The following is a 19,626-nucleotide window of genomic DNA, read 5'->3' as shown; positions in this document are numbered from 1 at the left end:
GATGGCCATAAGGACCACACACCATCAACGTATCTAAACCAGATTTCTGGATGATTACTGATTAAAGTTAGAATTTTAGTCTCACAGTATTCCATGAATAAGTTACTGAGGATTGGACCAAAGGGAATTCCCACGGCAAGATCAAATTTCTGTCTATAAAAGTTACTTTCCTTTTCTTGGAAAACATTATTGGAAACACAAAGCTCAGCTAAGTGAATGAAAGTTTGTATGGTCAGGGGCAAGGCAAGACTGAGATCAGGTAATTTCCTCCTGTATGTGATGGTTTCATCAATGGGGACTTTAGTGAAAAAGGAATTCACATCAAAACTAATGAGTTTATGTTCAGTGAAATTAATGTTCCCAGCCATGTTTACAAAGTCTAAGCTATTAATGAAATGCAATGGAGAGATTTTTCTTTGAACATTGCTAAGGTGTTTAGCTAACCATTTTGAAGATATAGAAACAGAAGAATTAAGCAGAGGAGATAACTGGTCTGAGGGGACATCCTTCTTTGTGAATGTTCGAGACACCATATATATAAGGAAGAGAGGGATCAACTATCCAAACTAGCTTCAAAATGTCCCGGTGTTTGTTTAACAGTTGGTTGAAGTTCTTTACTTTATTACCTCGAGGATTGCATGTAAATCTCTCAAATGTTTCATTATTATTTAAGAGATTCTGAAGAATACTTCTATAGTCCACTGTATTCAAAATCACAAACTATATAGCCTTATTTGATTTTGTGATATGAATATCTATATTTTTCTTGAGGTTTTCAATGGTTCTCTGGAACGTATGTGGCACGTCACTGCACTTGGAAATGTTATGACTGGCCAAGGCGCTTGAAACTGAACCAGATATGAAATCAAAGTCCTGGTTGGCGTTATTAGTGAATTTCGCGATAGATACTAGAATGTTTCGCACTAAAAGTATCAATGGATATGAAAGAAAAAGATAATTGGGTGTGTCTACGCCGTCAAATGTAAGGCATGTAAGGGTGTATACATTGACCAGACCGGTAAAACCGTAACTAATGGCACCGTCATTCAGTACGCAGAGATGACTACAAAAATGCGATCGGTAAACACGGTTATGGAAACAATCACTCTGTAGACCTAAACAACCCAGTCACTTTGTATCCCTCTCCTGATTATGCTACCTGTAGCATCACTGATTCTGTTCTTAACTGCTAAATACTAAGAACTTCAATTTGTCTCCATAGAACTTTGAAGCAAATCCTATTAACCACCAAATCATTACGAAAGAATGATCAAGAAACCGTAACATAAGAAAAGCAGTTGTTACCTAGGCAAATTCCCCCCCACCCCAGCACGACTCCTCTCAACCACATGGTACCACCTCCCGTTCCCTTTAACTATCAGGCCAGTGTGTAGTCGACAATGACAGAGAAGAGATGGAATTTTCTGTGCTGGTGTGGGATTTAAAAAACAATTTATGGAATATTTTCACCTGATTACGCGGATTATCTCCATGAAGCGTGTAGTGATGCATGTAAAGAAAAATTACGCTCTAGATAAAATCATATGAGGCTCTGAATTGCAATCTTACCATATCTATCACCTATCTATGAATCTATCTATTTATCTATCAATCTATGTATCTATCTATCTATCTATCTACATATCTATCTATCTATCTATCTATCTATCTATCTATCTATCTATCTATATATATATATATATATATATATATATATATATATATATATATATATATATATATATATATTGATTTACGTATTTATATCTATTTTGCTTTGTCGCTGTCTCCTGCGTTAGCGAGGTAGCGCAAGGAAACAGACGGAAGAATGGCCCAACCCACCCACATACACATGTATATACATACACGTCCACACACGCAAATATACATACCTATACATCTCAATATATAATATATATACACACACAGACATATACATATATACACATGTACATAATTCATACTATCAGCCTTTATTCATTCCTATCGCCACCTCGCCACACATGGAATAACAACCCCCTCCCCCCTCATCTGTGCGATGTAGCGCTAGGAAAAGACAACAAAGGCCACATTCGTTCACACTCAGTCTCTAGCTGTCATGTAATAGTGCACCGAAACCACAGCTCCCTTTCCACATCCGGGCCCCAGAGAGCTTTCCATGGTCTACCCAAGACGCTTCACATGCTCAGGTTCAATCCATTGACAGCACGTCGACCCCGGTATACCACATCGTTCCAATTCATACTATTCCTTGCACGCCTTTCACCCTCCTGCATGTTCAGGCTCCGATCACTCAAAATCTTTTTCACTCCATCTTTCCACCTCCAATTTGGTCTCCCACTTCTCTCGTTCCCTCCACCTCTGACACATATATCCTCTTGGTCAGTCTTTCCTCACTCATTCTCTCCATGTGACCAAACAATTTCAAAACACCCTCTTCTGCTCTCTCAACCAGGCTCCTTTTATTACCACACATCTCTCTTACCCTATCATTACTTACTCGATCAAACCACCTCACACCACATATTGTCCTCAAACATCTCATTTCCAGCACATCCACCCTCCTCCGCACAACTCTATCCATAGCCCACGCCTCGCAACCATATAACATTGTTGGAACCACTATTCCTTCAAACATACCCATCTTTCGCTTTCCGAGATAATGTTCTCGAGTTCCATACATTCTTCAACGCTCCCAGAATTTTCGCCCCCTCCCCCACCCTATGATTCACTTCCGCTTCCATGGTTCCATCCGCTGCCAGATCCACTCCCAGATATCTAAAACACTTCACTTCCTCCAGTTTTTCTCCATTTCTACTTACCTCCAATTGACTTGACCCTCAACCCTACTGTACGTAATAACCTTGCTCTTATTCACATTTACTCTCAACTTTCTTCTTTCACACACTTTACCAAACTCAGTCACCAGCTTCTGCAGTTTCTCACATGAATCAGCCACCAGCGCTGTATCATCAGCGAACAATAACTGACTCACTTCCAAAGCTCTCTCATCCACAACAACAATATATATATAGTATGTTTTAGGAGAAGAACCTGGATGTTTTGGCTTTGAGTGAAACGAAGCTCAAGGGCAAAGGGGAAGAGTGGTTTAGGGAATGTCTTGGGAGTAAAGTCAAGGGTTAGTGAGAGGACAAGAGCAAGGGAAGGAGTAGCACTACTCCTGAAACAGGAGTGGTGGGAGTATGTGATAGAGTGTAAAAAAGTAAACTCTAGATTCATATGGGTAAAACTGAATGCTGATGGAGAGAGATGGGTGATTAATGGTGCATATGCACCTGGGCATGAGAAGAAAGATCATGAGAGGCAAGTGTTCTGGGAGCAGCTGAATGAGTTTGTTAGTGGTTTTGATGCACGAGACCAGGTTATGCAAAGGTGAGTAATGTGGCAGTTGAGGGAATAATTGGTATACATGGGGTGTTCAGTGTTGTAAATGGAAGTGGTGAAGAGCTTGTAGATTTATGTGGTGAAAAAGGACTGGTGATTGGGAATACCTGGCTTAGAAAGAGAGATATACATAAGTATACGCATGTAAGTAGGAGAAATGGCCAGAGAGCGTTATTAGATTACGTGCTAATTGACAGGCGCGCGAAAGAGAGACTTTTGGATGTTAATGTGCTCAGAGATGCAAATGGAGGGATGTCTGATCATTATCTTGTGGAGGCTAAGGTGAAGATTTGTATCGGTTTCCAGAAAAGAAGAGAGAATGTTGGGGTGAAGAGAGTGGTGAGAGTAAGTGAGCTTGGGAAGGAGACTTGTGTGAGGAAGTACCAGGAGAGACTGAGTAGAGAATGGAAAATGGTGAGAACAAAGGAGGTAAGGGGAGTGGGGGAGGAATGGGATATATTAAGGGAAGCAGTGATGGCTTGCGCAAAAGATGCTTGTGGCATGAGAATCGTGGGAGGTGGGCTGATTAGAAAGGGTAGTGAGTGGTGGGATGAAGAAGTGAGATTATTAGTGAAGGAGAAGAGAGAGGCACTTGGACGATTTTTGCAGGGAAATAATGCAAATGAGTGGGAGATGTATAAAAGAATGGGGCAGGAGGTCAAGAGAAGGGTGCAAGAGGTGAAAAAGAGGGCAAATGAGAGTTGGTGTGAGAGAGTATTATTAGATTTTAGGGAGAATAAAAAGATGTTTTCGAAGGAGGTAAATAAAGTGCGTAAGACAAGGGAACAAATGGGAACTTCAGTGAAGGAGGCTAATGGGGAGGTGATAACAAGTAGTGGTGATGTGAGGAGATGGAGTAAGTATTTTGAAGATTTGTTGAATGTGTTTGATGATAGAGCGGTAGATATAGGGTGACTTGGTCGAGGTGGTGTGCAAAGTGAGAGGATTAGGGAAATGATTTGGCAAAGAGAGAAGTGGTAGTAAAAGCTTTGCGGAAGATGAAAGCCGGAAAGGCAGCAGGTTTGGATGGAATTGCAGTGGAATTTATTAAAAAAGGGGGTGACTGTATTGTCGACTGGTTGGTAAGGTTATTTGATGTATGTATGATGCGTGGTGAGGTGCCTGATCAATGGCGGAATGCCTGCTTAGTGCCATTGTACAAAGGCAAAGGGGATAAGAGTGAGTGCTCAAATTACAGAGGTACAAGTTTGTTGAGTATTCCTGGTAAATTATATGGGAGGGTATTGATTGAGAGGGTGAAGTCATGTACAGAGCATCAGACTGGGGAAGAGCAGTGTGGTTTCAGAAGTGGTAGAGGATGTGTGGGTCAGGTGTTTGCTTTGAAGAATGTATGTGAGAAATACTTAGAAAAGCAAATGGATTTGTATGTAGCATTTATGGATCTGGAGAGGGCATGTGATAGAGTTGATAGAGATTCTCTGTGTAAGGTATTAAGAATATATGGTGTGGGAGGCAAGTTGTTAGAAGCAGTGAAAAGTTTTTATCGAGGATGTAAGGCATGTGTACGTGTAGGAAGAGAGGAAATTGATTGGTTCTCATTGAATGTAGGTTTGCGGCAGGGGTGTGTGATGTCTCCATGGTTGTTTAATTTGTTTATGGATGTGGTTGTTAGGGAGGTGATTGCAAGAGTTTTGAAGAGAGGGGCAAGTATGAAGTCTGTTGTGGATGAGAGAGCTTGTGAAGTTAGTCAGTTGTTGTTCGCTGATGATACAGCGCTGGTGGCTGATTCATGTGAGAAACTGCAGAAGCTGGTGACTGAGTTTGGTAAAGTGTGTGAAAGAAGAAAGTTGAGAGTAAATGTGAATAAGGGCAAGGTTATTAGGTACAGTAGGGTCGAGGGTCAAGTCACTTGGGAGGTAAGTTTGAATGGAGAAAAACTGGAGGATATGAGGTGTTTTAGATATCTTGGCGTGGATTTGGCAGCGGATGGAACCATGGAAGCGGAAGTGAATCATAGGGTGGGGGAGGGGGCGAAAATTCTAGGAACCTTGAAGAATGTGTGGAAGTCGAGAACATAATCTGCCACTGGGGTACACCAGACCTGCCTCACCAGAGTGAACATTAGCCCGCCACTCCGTCACCATCATGGACTCCTCTCCCCATCGCCCTGGAAGTGTATGACAGTAGAATAATGTAATATTCTCTTACTGTAGAATAATACTCACAAAACCTTTTTGAAATTGTGTAAGGACGATGGTGAGTCAGGCAGCCAAGGCCTCAATAGATTATATTTAACATCGCAACAATAATGTAGGAGTAGTACAGCCAAGCACTAACATAATGGACGTTTGATGTATATCATCCTTCACTGCTACAGAAAGTGGAACGGCCTTCGGATGCAGACGCCCTTAGATAGATCCTGGGTAATACTAAGACATTCATATAAATTGGTATAAAAAGCATATATGCCTTAGCAACTACCCTAACCTCATATCCAATCATTTTCTCTTTCCATTCGCCAATCATGACTCTCTTTGTCGCCATCCCTTCCGTGCATTCGTAGTCAGTGACTCGACTAAATCTAATCCATAATCCCAAGCTCACTGTAACGTTGGTGTTCACTCCTGCCTGTCATCCATACACAGTGTTACTCCCTACCTAGCAGCGGCAACACTGTGGCGAACATATTTTGTTTTCCTCGTACTTCGCTTCAGTGTGGTCTCCTGCCTGTGAGTGCCTGTAATTTTAAGGATACATGTGACACAACAATACATATCATTTATTGTCCAACCAAATTACAACGTACAAAGTGATATCAATTTATACCAATGATATGTGCATATATCTTTCCAACTTGAGAGAGAGAGAGAGAGAGAGAGAGAGAGAGAGAGAGAGAGAGAGAGAGAGAGAGAGAGAGAGAGAGAGAGAGAGAGAGAGAGAGAGAGAGAGAGAGAGATTCTGGAGCGAGATAATATCTCCACAATTGTTCCATTATTTTTTTCTTAAGCTGGACATTTGTTCAGTAGATCCTCCTCCAAGACCAAACCTCCCCGGATGATCTGCCTTTGAAGGAACACCGAAGTAGAGGACAACTTGAGTACAGTACAGTGTGTTGGACATATACCTCTCACATGATGTCCAGTAGCGCAACTCGAGAATACTTGCCCGTTAGAAAATAACTAAGAAAATGACACAATCAAGCATGGTCTAAGAGGGCTTTTTGAAAAATGGAGAGCGTACTATTATTACCCTTGATAGAATTCCTTAACCCTGTGCTTAACAGCAAGACGATACATGCATTAATCTTTATGGAACTATAACAAACTTAATTCATATCAAAGTTTCCAGTCACGGCAGAGGTACTCACCGAGGTCATGCCTTTTAAGAAATCAAGGAAAAATGGGACAAGAATTTCTAAGATATCCTGAAGTGGTGGGAAGTTTGGCTGTTACAAGGTGACAGGTTATAGCTGTTCGGAAAGACCTAACGAGGTAAAGACTTTCAAAGTATGTTGGGTAAAGAGAAGAGACAGGGATCACACCGACCACTTCCGGGGCTCCCGATGGCCACACAGTGTTCATGCAACATAGTAACTTGCTCAGTACTGTGGGGATTACGTTGATGGGAGAAGCATGAACATAAGCAGCCAGCTCTCGGATCAAGCAAGTGAAGGAATAGCATTGGGAGAGAGACAACCAGCTTCATTTAGGAAACTTCATTTAGGTCAGATATAAAGAGGTCATAATGATGATTTGCGCTGCTTTTCTAATTAAATCTTAGGACACAATACAAGGAGCAGCAGACAACCATGATGTAAAAGCATTTATCTGCACGGAGAAGAATTTGAACCTGTAATTGAAGAGGTTGTTCAGAAGGAAAGAATCATTAATATTTGAACAATATTCCCAATATTTTCGGAGGCAAACGCAGCGATCTATAAAATCCTAGGCTTTGTGGTCATGTCACATATGTTTATTACCCCAAACAATAGAACCAAAGGGCCAGGGAATGTCATCAGGGTTTCAGAAAGAGAACTGGGAAGAATTGTTCCTTTATCAGAATCGTTGAAATACGTTTCCTCTACGTACGAGGAAATACTACCAAATCAGAGTTGAGAGGAATGGCTGAGGCGAGACAAGAATAGTATATCAGGGTAGTGAGTCTACCCAAGCAAACCGTGCGACCCTGCCATTTGTCAGCCAGATCAAATACGTTCTGAGGAGTCCCAGTTCTGTAGAACTGATGCTCGCTGAAGGTGCACGCCCATATGCGGTTGATCTATCCCATATGAATGAGAAACTAAAAGATGATTACAGACAGATGAGTAGATATTTGACACGGGACGTAGATCGAACAAGTACTGATGGAGAGAAAGTGAAAGAAGTGGAGGAATGCTGAAATGAATAATCAGTGTATGAATGAAGTGGGCTATCTGTTAAAGAAAAAAGGTCAATAATAGACTGAATGAAAATGGGAGGAGATATGGGTGACAAGGCAAAACAGACAGGAAAAAAAAAAAACTGACGAAAACAACGAGAAGCTCATCTATCAGTGGTTACGGAAATGGACGAAGCAGAGAGAAAGCTGGAAATAAGAGAACAGAGTGGGAGAGAAAAGGCAGAAGAGAAGAGATTGTTGATAAGATCCATTATGTCAGAACCTAAGCTATCAAGATTCTCAAGTTACGATATAGGATTCTTGGTAATGTCCCATGGAGAGTGACCAGACATACGTAACATAGAGTAGGGTATCTTCTGCGGATATCCCCCGGCAGACACTATTACTGTGAGACTGATGATGCCTAAGAAAATGGAATTCAGGCAAGATATAATTACTTATAAGATGATAAAGCTAAGAGTAATGGGACGATAGTTAGAGAGATTATAATGGTCATTTGTTTTCTAGGATGAGCCGCGCCAATGCACTTCCCTGATGTCAATCTTAAGCTTGTAGGGAAAGCGAGTTAGACAAGAAAACAAAGGCGCAAATTAAGATGCAGTCTCCTTCAAAATACAAGGAAGGATGCCATCCCGTCAACAAGCCTAGCTTGTACCCAAAGAGGGAGGAGGTTTTCGGGATGTACGAACGGGGAGCAAGTAATGGAGGAGAGTTTTAGCAAGTTTAGCAAGTCTTTTCCTAGCGCTACCTCGCACACATGAGGGGGGAGGGGGTTGTTATTCCATGTGTGGCGAGGTGGCGATGGGAATGAATAAGGGCAGACAGTATGAATTATGTACATGTGTATATATATATATGTCTGAGTGTGTATATATATGTGTACATTGAGATGTATAGGTATGTATATTTGCGTGTTTGGACGTGTATGTGTATACATGTGTATGTGGGTGGGTTGGGCCATTCTTTCGTCTGTTTCCTTGCGCTAACGCTAACGCGGGAGACAGCGAAAAAGCAAAATATATAAAATATATATATATATATATATATATATATATATATATATATATATATATATATATATATATATATATATATATATATATATATATATGTGTGTGTGTGTGTGTGTGTGTGTGTGTGTGTATGCTGCCTCCACTCGTTCACAGTGATCTCCGCAAGTAAAAATGGCAAACAAATGTTAGGTTTTATAGCCAGGAACATAGATTACAAGACGCCATATGCAATTCTCACGTTTCATAACTCTCTAGTTAGACCACACCTTGAATATGCAGTCCAGTTTTGGTCCCCAAACAATGAAAAATACTAGGAAAAATTAAAGCAAGTGTTATAAATCGCCGGAAAGTTGATCCCATCCCATAGATATCTGACGTACGAAGAGAGGCTAAAACGATTGAATCTTCTCCCTTAAAAACGTAGACTTCGTGGCGACTTAATCCAAGAGTTCAAAATTCTGAACAAATTCGATAAAGTAGATTACCAACGTCTTTTCGAAGTACAAGAATATTCGGTTACCACGACAAAGGGAATAAAATTCAAAGCTAATAGATAAAGTATGGACGTGGGAAAAAGCTTTTCCTATAGGTGTGTTGAGCACCGGAATAAGTTACCGTTATACGTAGTGAATGGCAAGACTATAAATTCCCTCGATAGTAGTTTAGACATATCTTTGAGAAAACCGCCAGAAATAAACTGTACATACGACAATATTAACGGGGACAGTAGAAGGCTAATGTGCACCAGCGTGAATTCGGTGATAGCTTAAACAACTGCTGAACGGAATTACATTTTTTTGTCAAGTAAACATGTTCCTTACCGGACAACCCAGTCGTGGGCCAATTAGGCCCCCTGTTGTCTGTGTTTCTCATGTAAACTCATCTCATGTAAACTGCCACCCTCTCCTTTCGCAATTGTCACCGTCTTATTCACCTTCTGCCAGTGTTTCTCTGGTTCTCCTCCACCCTACCCTAACTCACCTCTAACCGCACTTCCCTCTCGCCTACTGCCCTCCTGACCATCCCTTCCTCCCTCCATATATTCCCTCTCCTTCCCTACAGCTACCTTCTCTTCCCCGTATCTCCATCTTTTATTTCTTATATTTACTCTCTCCCTCCACTCTTCATGTATTACATCGCGTTTCCTCCCATGCTGTCAATCACCCTTCCCTCCTATTTCCACCCTCCATCTACCCTATCATTATCCCTCCTTCTCCTGTTGCCATTATCTCTTCCCTTCAGTAAGTCTCTGTTCTCTCTTCTTCTCAGTCTATCCTCATCGTCTGTTGTCATCAGTTCACTATCACTTCACTCACACTCCCACATCCCCACATCTTCCACTGCCATGTTTGCCTCCAACGCTTTCAGTTCAGTATTCCCTACCGTCATCCTGGCCTCAACATGTCATCAGTAACCAATATGTACCATAATGGAAGAAGACTCCACAACAACAGATCGATCTAGCTCAGGTGGGTCAGTATCAGCCTTAAGTTAAGATGTTCATAATATCGACTAAGATCAAACCATTCTGTGTCAGTGACCTGACCGAAACTACAAGATAGGTCATGATAATACTGGGAGGGAGTTCCAGACTACCCTCATCTTGTGTGTGTGTGTGTGTGTGTGTGTGTGTGTGTGTATGTGTGTGTGTGTGTGTGCTAGTGCCTTTAAACTGCCATTATAGATTTTCGTAATTTACGCACTGTGTTTTAGAAACTGGAGGATCCCCTAATACGTGCAGCTTAAACTGGAGAGATTCATAATGCCTTGTAATGGGAAGTGGTGAGTGAGGTTTTTATCGCTGGAGACGAACGCTCAACTTGAACATTTCCAATGTTCTCCTCTTGTGTAGTGGAGACCCTGGCTGGGGCCGGTAATTATGACGCCAGGTTTAAAGACTTCCAGTGAGCGAACTTTTTGGTTTCAGTTCGTGCAAATTCCTCATTAATGAATAGATAAAAATCCCTGTGATGGAGCAGAGGAAAATTTATGAGAAAGTTTATTGATCACAATTCCGAGATGTTTTTAAAGTTATCTATCTCACTAAGACACATATCGTTACCTTTATATGAAGAACGATTTGGAAAATTAATGACAAGAGACGTATCCCACAATAACTATTAGAACTTTCATGATTCTCCTAAACATAAGTTCAAGAGATGTGTGTGTGTGTGTGTGTGTGTGTGTGTGTGTGTGTGTGTGTGTGTGTGTAAATTCTCTCCACGTAAGTCACAAATAGTAATCACAATTAAGATGGTTCGAGGGGTAATGAGGTAAGCTTTGTTTGAAGGTGGAAAGGTTCTAATAATGGGGGGGATTAGACCTACTGGGAAATCAATTGGGATTACCTGGAACCACCTGGGAGAAGTGAGAGAAGAAGAGCACGTCCTCACAATGTGTCCAGGACAACTCCCTGTATCACTGAACACATTACAGTCAGTGGACCAGATGCTTCATTGATAACAACGGAGCTTATGTTCCTGTGTAATATATTAGAATACGGAAACTTCAAACATGAGTCTCTATGAGGATAAGTGATCGAGTAGAACTTGACTTAAAGACCGTGGTTAATGAGGAACTAACTACAGAAGGCAAGGGTACACGAGTATCAAGTGGAGATTCAGTGGAAGAATATTGACCGAACTGAATAAATTCTTTCTTAACCAATCATGAAATTATGGAGTGGAGGTTGTGGGAAGCGCTTAGTGAGGGAGTCAGTCAACGGGTATCAATGGTAAGAGGGAGAGAGAGGAGTGATGGAGAGGACTGAGACTTGCGTCAACTGTAAAAACGGCTTTACATGTACAAAGATGACAGAAAAGCCATAACAGCCCAGTAGCATTCAAAATTTATAAGAGTAAAGCAATAATAAATAATTAGAAAATAGGAACAGGGTCGTTTCGATAAAAGAATGAATAAATCACTGTAGCCAAATTAAAAAAAAATCTTAATCTGTTTTATAAATTTTTGAAGAGCAAATTATGTCATGGAATTCGTCATTAGACTGGAAGACTCAGATGAAAAGGTTACAACAGAGGAGGACTTGTGTGAGGAAATGAGTACTGAGCGATGGAGTAGGATTACAGGAGAAATTTACCTCCGTCACTATAATGTTAGAACAGAACTCTGAAATCACTGACAACATCTGACAAGATATGAGTGAGCCCCTGAAGAATCTTCATGCTGGAACACCATATGACTCTGATAGCATCTCGCCTCACGTACTTAGTAAGTGCACAAGAACATTATAACACGTCACTTGAGATATGTGGACGCTGCTGTGAAGATGGGTCAGTACCAGTAGCATGAAAGAAAGGATATGTATTTATACGTAAGAAAGATAATAACGAAAATAATCTTTACGTCAGACCAGCGTTACTGACAAGCATGGTCTATACTCTACAGTTCTTGCATAAAAGAAATTAATAAATGAGAAGCAACATGGAGTCAGGCAGATGACCAGAGAAATAAGAAGTTGTCAGGATTGTGATAACCTACAAAGAAACTTAGTTAGGTTCCAGTAGTGGTCAGACACATGGTTGATGAAAGTCGTGTTATCCACATTAATCATGATATACGATGACGTGAGGCCAGAATATGTCTACCATCCTTACGGGAGGCCGGTCATACCATCATAAGAGATCAGGAGGTGAAACAGTACCTAATCTGTTATCAAAAATCAGTCTTGCTAATATCGTTAAACTATAACATATATAGTACCAGTGAACGTCAGTGTTATCGTAAAACACATACATACACACATGCTAATAAACCATCACACAAATGTTTATACACACACACACACGCGCACACACACACACGCACACACACACACATATGCACGTGCGCGCACTGTGAACTACATAAGTGGCATACTCATGAGTAAAACACAGACCACCATAACAAACGTGCACTTATCATTATAACGATGTACATATAACATGACCCACACTAATACACTAGACAACAGTGGCATAGAAATGAACGTACACACGCCACAAAAATATCAGGCACATAGAAACACAAACATAACCTACACAGGTGAAAATTTACCAAATCAATGAATACAGACCATCATAAACACACCTACACAAACAGCTGCAAAAGAGCAACACGGCATATATACGTATGTATACTCAGAAAAAAAGAGACAAACCAACACAAAGTAAAATGAATGATACAGGAACCAGAGAAGGTGCGATCATACACATCCATGTATGTCTGACCTAACATAAAACTTATCTAATATAACAAACGGACCTACAGACATACAAATGCCAACAAAATGTATAGATGCCATCAGAACTGATACACTTAGACGCAGATCTTGAGATACAGAACTAAGTACAACAAACACAGACCAGCAGGTGACTCAGTTGAGGGAGACGGCAAGTGAGGGTGTCCTGAGGGAACAGTAAGCCTCTGAAGTGACCGTAGAGGCGGAGGACTGAGGAGGTGATGGCCTCCAGCCGCTCCTTTAGGAGGATTGCAGGATGGTGACTCTATCAGGCGGAGTGCTGCTGTCTAGGAGGTATATGAGCCCAGATGCCGGAAATACTGGTATCTGATTCGTGTGTGGAGACTGATGGAGGGCAGGGTACTGATGTGAGCGGTGTTTGGGAACTGATGGAAGGCAGAGTGTTGGTGTCTGAAGATGTATGTATGTGTATGTGTACAAGGCACAGTTGATGACTGAGTGGTGTGTTGGGCCTAGTGAAGGCAAAGTGCTGGTGTCTGACTGGTGTGTGGGGGCTGCTGAAAGACAGAGTGCAGGTGTCTAACGGGTATGTGAGAAATACTGCAATGCACAGTGCTAGTGTCTGAGAGGTGTGTAGGGACTGGAGCAAGGAGAGTGATAATGTCTGAGAGATTTTCTAGGAGTGATACAAGCCAGTGCGCTGGTGTCTGAGGGTATATGGGACTAACCCAAGGTAGCGTGTTTGCGGGGACTGGTGAGAAGCACCGTGCTTGTGTCTGAATGGTGTGTGAGGACGGCAGGAAAGCACCGTGCTGGTGTCTGAAGGATGTTTGGGGATTAGTTTCTAAGTGTTGTGTCGGAACTGATGCAAGGCAGAGGACTGGTGTATGAGGGGTGCGTGGGGACTTATGCAAGGCAGAGTACTGGTGTATGAGAGGTGTGTGGGGACTGATGCAAGGAATCTTACTGGTGTGTGAGGGGAATATGGGGAATGATGCAAGGCAGAGTAAAAGTGTCTGAGGGGAGTCTGATAACTAATGCAAGGCAGCTTACTGGTGTCTGAAGGGTGTGGTGACTGATGCAAAGCAACTTACTAGTGTATTATGGGTGTGTGGAGACTGATGGAAGGCAGCTTAGTAGTGTCTGAGGAACGTGACGGGACTGATGCAAGACAAGTTGCTGGTTCCGAGGGATGCTGGGGATTGATGCAAAGCAGTTTATTGGTGTCTAAGAGCAGTGTGGGGACTTATGCAAAGTAACTTACTGCTGTCTGAGGGATGCATGGGGACTGATGCAACTCAGCTTACTAGAGTGTCGAGGTAGTGATCGTGGGGACTGATGCAAGGTAGCTTACCAGTGTCTGATGGGTGTGTGGGGTGATGCGTGTCTGATCGGTATTAGGAGACTGATACAAAACAGCTTAATATGGTCTGAGGATAGATTGGTGACTGATGCAAGGCAAGTTACTGTTTCTTTCTTTGTTTTTACTGGCGTTTGGGGATTGATTCAACCCAGGTTTCTGTTGTGTGAGGGATAACTGACGTCAGGCAGCTCACTGGTGTTCGATTGGTCTGTGGAGACCAATGCAAACCACCTCAGTGGAGTCTGAGGCGACCGGGGGGACTGATGTAAAGCAGCTTACTGGTATCTGAGTGGTGTGTGGGGATTGACTCAATGCAGAGTACTAGTGTCTGAGGGAAGTGTGGGGACTGATGCAACGGTAGCTTACTTGTGCATGATGCAGAGCAGAGTGGTGGTGTCTGACGAGTGTGTGGGGACTGATGCAAGGTGTATAATGGTTGTTTGGGGACTGATAAAGGACACTGAACTAGTGTCATAGTAGTGTACGGGAACTGCTGCACGCGTCTGGTGTCTGAGAGGTGTGCGGGAATTGATGCAAAAAAAGCCAGCTGGCGTCTGATTGGTGATTGAGGACGGGAGTAAGGCTGTGTGCTGGTGTCTGACGAGTGTGTGGGGATTGATTCAAGAAGCTAAATTATGTCTGAGGAATGTGTGGAGACTGATACAAGGTAGAGTGCTAGTGTTTAAGGGATGTATGGGGACTGTTGCAAGGCACAGTGATGGTGTCTAAACGGTGCTGGTGTATGACGGTGGTTGGGAACTGATAAAAGTCAGAGAAGCATCTGGTTGTTTTGTGGGGACTGATCCAAGACAGAGTGCTGGTGTCTGAAGATGTGTGGGCACTGATGCATGGCAAACAATTGTTGTCTTTCTTTATAGCAATTTACATAACTTACTCTATCATATTGCTTATTGGATTCTCTATTTTCTTATAAGCATCTATGACGACACCACTTTTATATGTCACCCTTCCACCACCTTGATTTCGTTTTAGAAATAGATCGTTTGCTGCGCATTGGCGCTCATGTTCCCTCTGCTGCTTTGAAGGTGGTTTTAAAGAAGTTGGTTTTACGGTAAAGTACGAGCCTCTGGTAGGCTGGTCAGGTCTGTCAGTGAGGGCCATGTCCCCGGGCAAGGACAAGCTCTAGGAAACTCCAGCCAGTCTCGTGGGAGCCGTCGCTTGGCCAAGCCTGTCACAGCTGTGTTGCTCTACCCAATCTGAAGTTGGTCATTCGAAAACCAGCCGAAGGACAGATGGTCATCTTGATAGGCTACGCGCCGTCAGGCCGCGCCAGAATATACACCCGGACTAGTGGGCTTGAATTCATCAAAGATGACCATTACGCTACGGCCTTACATAGATGCACAGTGTAGGTATGTACTTTGTATGTTTACTGAAATGTGTGAGCGGTGTGTTTGAAATATATTTCCATTTCCTTACTAACATACTCCCGCCATATGCAGGTGATGATGAAGGTGATGATACTGTGTGTTGTTATAAAAGCAGCAGCTTAGCAAGTGTAAGAAATGTTCATAATGTGTAGCGGTATAAGAGCAGTATTACTCTCATGTCTCTGAGGCTCTGAGGGAACCAAGTGTGTTCCATGTTAGTGTTGCTGTGTAGATGTTGTACTTGTCTGTAGTTTGTGTTTTCGTGCTCTTTTATTTCGTGCAGTAGTTATTATGCTACTTCTCTCATACATGTGGCAAATGGTTTCTATAACAAGTTGTAACTGTTTTACTTTGGTGTTAGTGACAAATTCGAAGGTCTTATTTTGTATCTTGTGCAGCAAGAAAATGTCCTCTGGAGGCCATTTGTTTGTGGAGTGAGAAGCAGCTGGTCTGGTGAGGATCATGAACTGATCAGGACATCGCTGTTGCTGCTTCTGGAAGTGCCAAGATCTGTTCTGGCTTGTGCTCTTCTTTCATGGTTTGGTCTGTTGTTATATCATGTTATAACAGTGTATGACTCTGGTAGGTAGATTTCCTTGTGCCATAACTATAAGCTTGCTTGTTTGAATAACTTTCTAATTTCTTTCAGAAGAGTCTGGACGCCTCTCTTACCACTAAGTTTTGTGTTTAGTGAAGGTGTTGTTGGAACTATGATTTCTATGGCGTTGTCTGTGTACTAGATGTCCCTAATTATGTTCCCTCTGGGGAGAAGATATCAACTTAGTAGTTCATATAAAGCGATGGTGAAAGTCTCCTTCCATGTAGCGCTCCCGCACTCGTACATCCTCTATGAATATTTCTATTTCTAATTCTGTACCACACCGTTGACTCTTTACCCATTGCTTGTTATGTTGTACCTTTATCTTTTCCATTAGTGTCTTTTGGAGGCTTTTACATTTTTGATATAAGGTGTATGACCACCGCGAGGTGTGGCTGTAAACTACATATGTGTTCTAAAACAGTAATTGGCTTCTATGATCTTCTTGAGTTGGAGATGGATGGGTAGATTAGGTTAGGTGAGGTTAGGTTAGGTTAGGTTTGATTATGTTAGATTAGGTTAGGTGGTGGGTATTCCTGTTGACTATGCTTCCTCTGTTTCTCGACACCATCAGTCTATTATCTTATCTATTGCAACACTTCTCTTTTTCAAGATGTATGATGTGGAGATCAGCTAGTAACAGTTGGTGGTTCAGGAGGGAGTAAATCTGACCCTTAGACGTGACCCACAGTGATGACCACCACGACCTCACACTGAGCTAGCCTGTGCCACCCCACACAATACCAAATGATCACAAACATCTTCAACACCAACACATCTGGTGTTAACGGACGACCAAGAACATTGATGTGAGTGTACTGCTGAGCGAGGCACAGCCAACCAAGCTACAACAATGAGTAAAGTAAGCAAGGTAAACTCGGGTAATGTTCAGTCATATGATGTAATGTTGAACGCTGAACAAACAAACGTTTTGATGCTATGAAAATATATGCAAATAACCGGATATCATCATCTTCAATATATACGGCCTTCCGGACTACTATAGACCGATAATCTGGATTACACTTCCTACCGACACTTCCATAAGGGATTGCTTCATGCAAGACTTGGCACACCCGCACACAGTGCCTGCAACACAACATACTTGACGATCATCAGTACTGGGACACACTCTCACTGATGTTAATGGCCTCAGTAGGACCTGTCAACCCGGCTGTCATACCCTACATTATGGAAGATTTATGATGCCAGATTATCACATAATGTTGAAGAAACTTGAACCATTCTATACCATCGGGTATCGTAACGTCACACGCGCTGATCTCGAATACTAAACAACAAACATTTCTGGCAGAAACATAAAAAATGATAAAACTTTACGGCAAACACAGCCTAGCTGGAGAGGTGCCTTACCTACCTGCATCACTCAATACTTACTAGACCTATGCAATGCTCATAAATTAACTCACCACAATTCAGAATTATTTTCTGGCATGTTTTCCGAGATATCAAGAAAAATGCCTGACTAGAAAGGCCAAAAAATGCACTAACAAATGTTGTATGTCTTCAATATGCACACCTTTATCGCGTGTTTGCCAATCAAAATTAATCGGAGGATGTAGCAGTCACTGAGTTAGTTTTATGAAGTATGGTTGATACGAGAAGGATGTAGTGGTAGAGACTGAGTGTTTGGTAAGCTCTGACTTCTGATGAAGGTTAAGAAGGGTCGTCACACGATTATCACCTGTATAACGTCGAGTGTGTGGAAAGACATCTTCCTGTCAAACATCACGAACGTTGGCTGACATATAGCCAAATAATGACCAACATTTTCTGAATGTGTTCTTTTGGTCAAATCATTAATTTCTTCAAGTCACTGTAAAGGGAACATGAAGAGACGTCTTTATACCAGATGTCAAGAACACTGGCTGAAGTATGGCCACGGAATGATCCTACCAAAGGTTACCTGAGGTGAACTTTCAACTTTATGGTGTGGTAGAAATGGTTCTGATCACAAGTTCATCATACATGTTGGTATGTTCTGCTGGTGATTTAAGGTAGAGCGTTTGAACTTTGACTTGATTAAAGCTTTTAAATGACCTACATGAAAAATTAAATAAGAATGGAAAATAAACACAGATATATAGACAATATAGACTGAAAAGCGTTTGGTTTTAATGGACTTGTATACCAAACTTTAGAGTAAACTGACCGAAAATGAAGGAATGGTGGTGTTACTGACTGCTGGAATGAAGAGAATGTGAAAATATATTTGGAAATGAGAACAAAAGGAAGAAATAATGTAAACACATTTAAATAATGCAAACACATGTAAACACATTTAAATAATGCAAACACATGTAAACACATTTAACTACTCCATCATGCAGACAGACAGAAGGACAGACAATCACTGGGACAGTCAGGACTGATGAAATGATGTCCACTTTATCCTTCTCCATTAATGATTACTTATTTACTTTATAATGACGTACAAGTCAACCATTTACGTAAGTTTCTCGTATTACTTAAACTTCTGTCTGGCTCAGGATCCGGGGTCAGTCAGTGCACGAGTTACCAGATGTATGATCATTTCTACACAGTGTCTCGGGCGAGTATGATGTATGTACGGCTGCACACTAGTTTCAGTCATAACGGCTACTTGTCTCAGTGATACATTGATGAACGAGAAGGAGGCAATGTAATATACCTACTGTATTATAGCCAAAGGTAAGCATTTCATCATAGAAAACGAGAAATCTCCGCATGAGACGTGTTTACACGTCTCATGCTGTTAAAATTTCATGCTGTTAACATGTCTCATGCTGTTAACATTTCATGCTGTTAACATGTTTCATGCTGTTAACATTTCATGCTGTTAACACGTCTCATGGTGTTAACATTTCATGCTGTTAACACGTCTCATGCTGTTAACATTTCATGCTGTTAACACGTCTCATGCTGTTAACATCTCATGCTGTTAACACGTCTCATGCCGTTAAAAAGAAATTAAGTAGAGGTGATGATTTAGTTGGAAATGTATGTCTTTCACAAGACATGATAAACGCTAAATGTTATTATCTTACGTAAGGTTTGGCTGTAAAAAGCAGATCCATTAGAAATCATTCGAGATATATATGCAAATGTTAAAGCCAGTGATAAACACACCTGAGAAACAACCTCCACTTGAGATGATCACATGATATTCTTATGTTGATTCATACTTACTCCTCCAGACTTCATTCTGAAAGTTTCCTTGTGTATCCCAGGATCATTTTCCCAGGGGTTCCTGCTACAGTTAGTAGTAGTGAAATGATGGACTCCAATGAAGGAAATTC

This window comes from Panulirus ornatus, chromosome 69 (assembly GCF_036320965.1).
Source record: "Panulirus ornatus isolate Po-2019 chromosome 69, ASM3632096v1, whole genome shotgun sequence".
NCBI classification, from domain to species: domain Eukaryota; kingdom Metazoa; phylum Arthropoda; class Malacostraca; order Decapoda; family Palinuridae; genus Panulirus; species Panulirus ornatus.
This window is presented reverse-complemented; position numbering follows the sequence as displayed.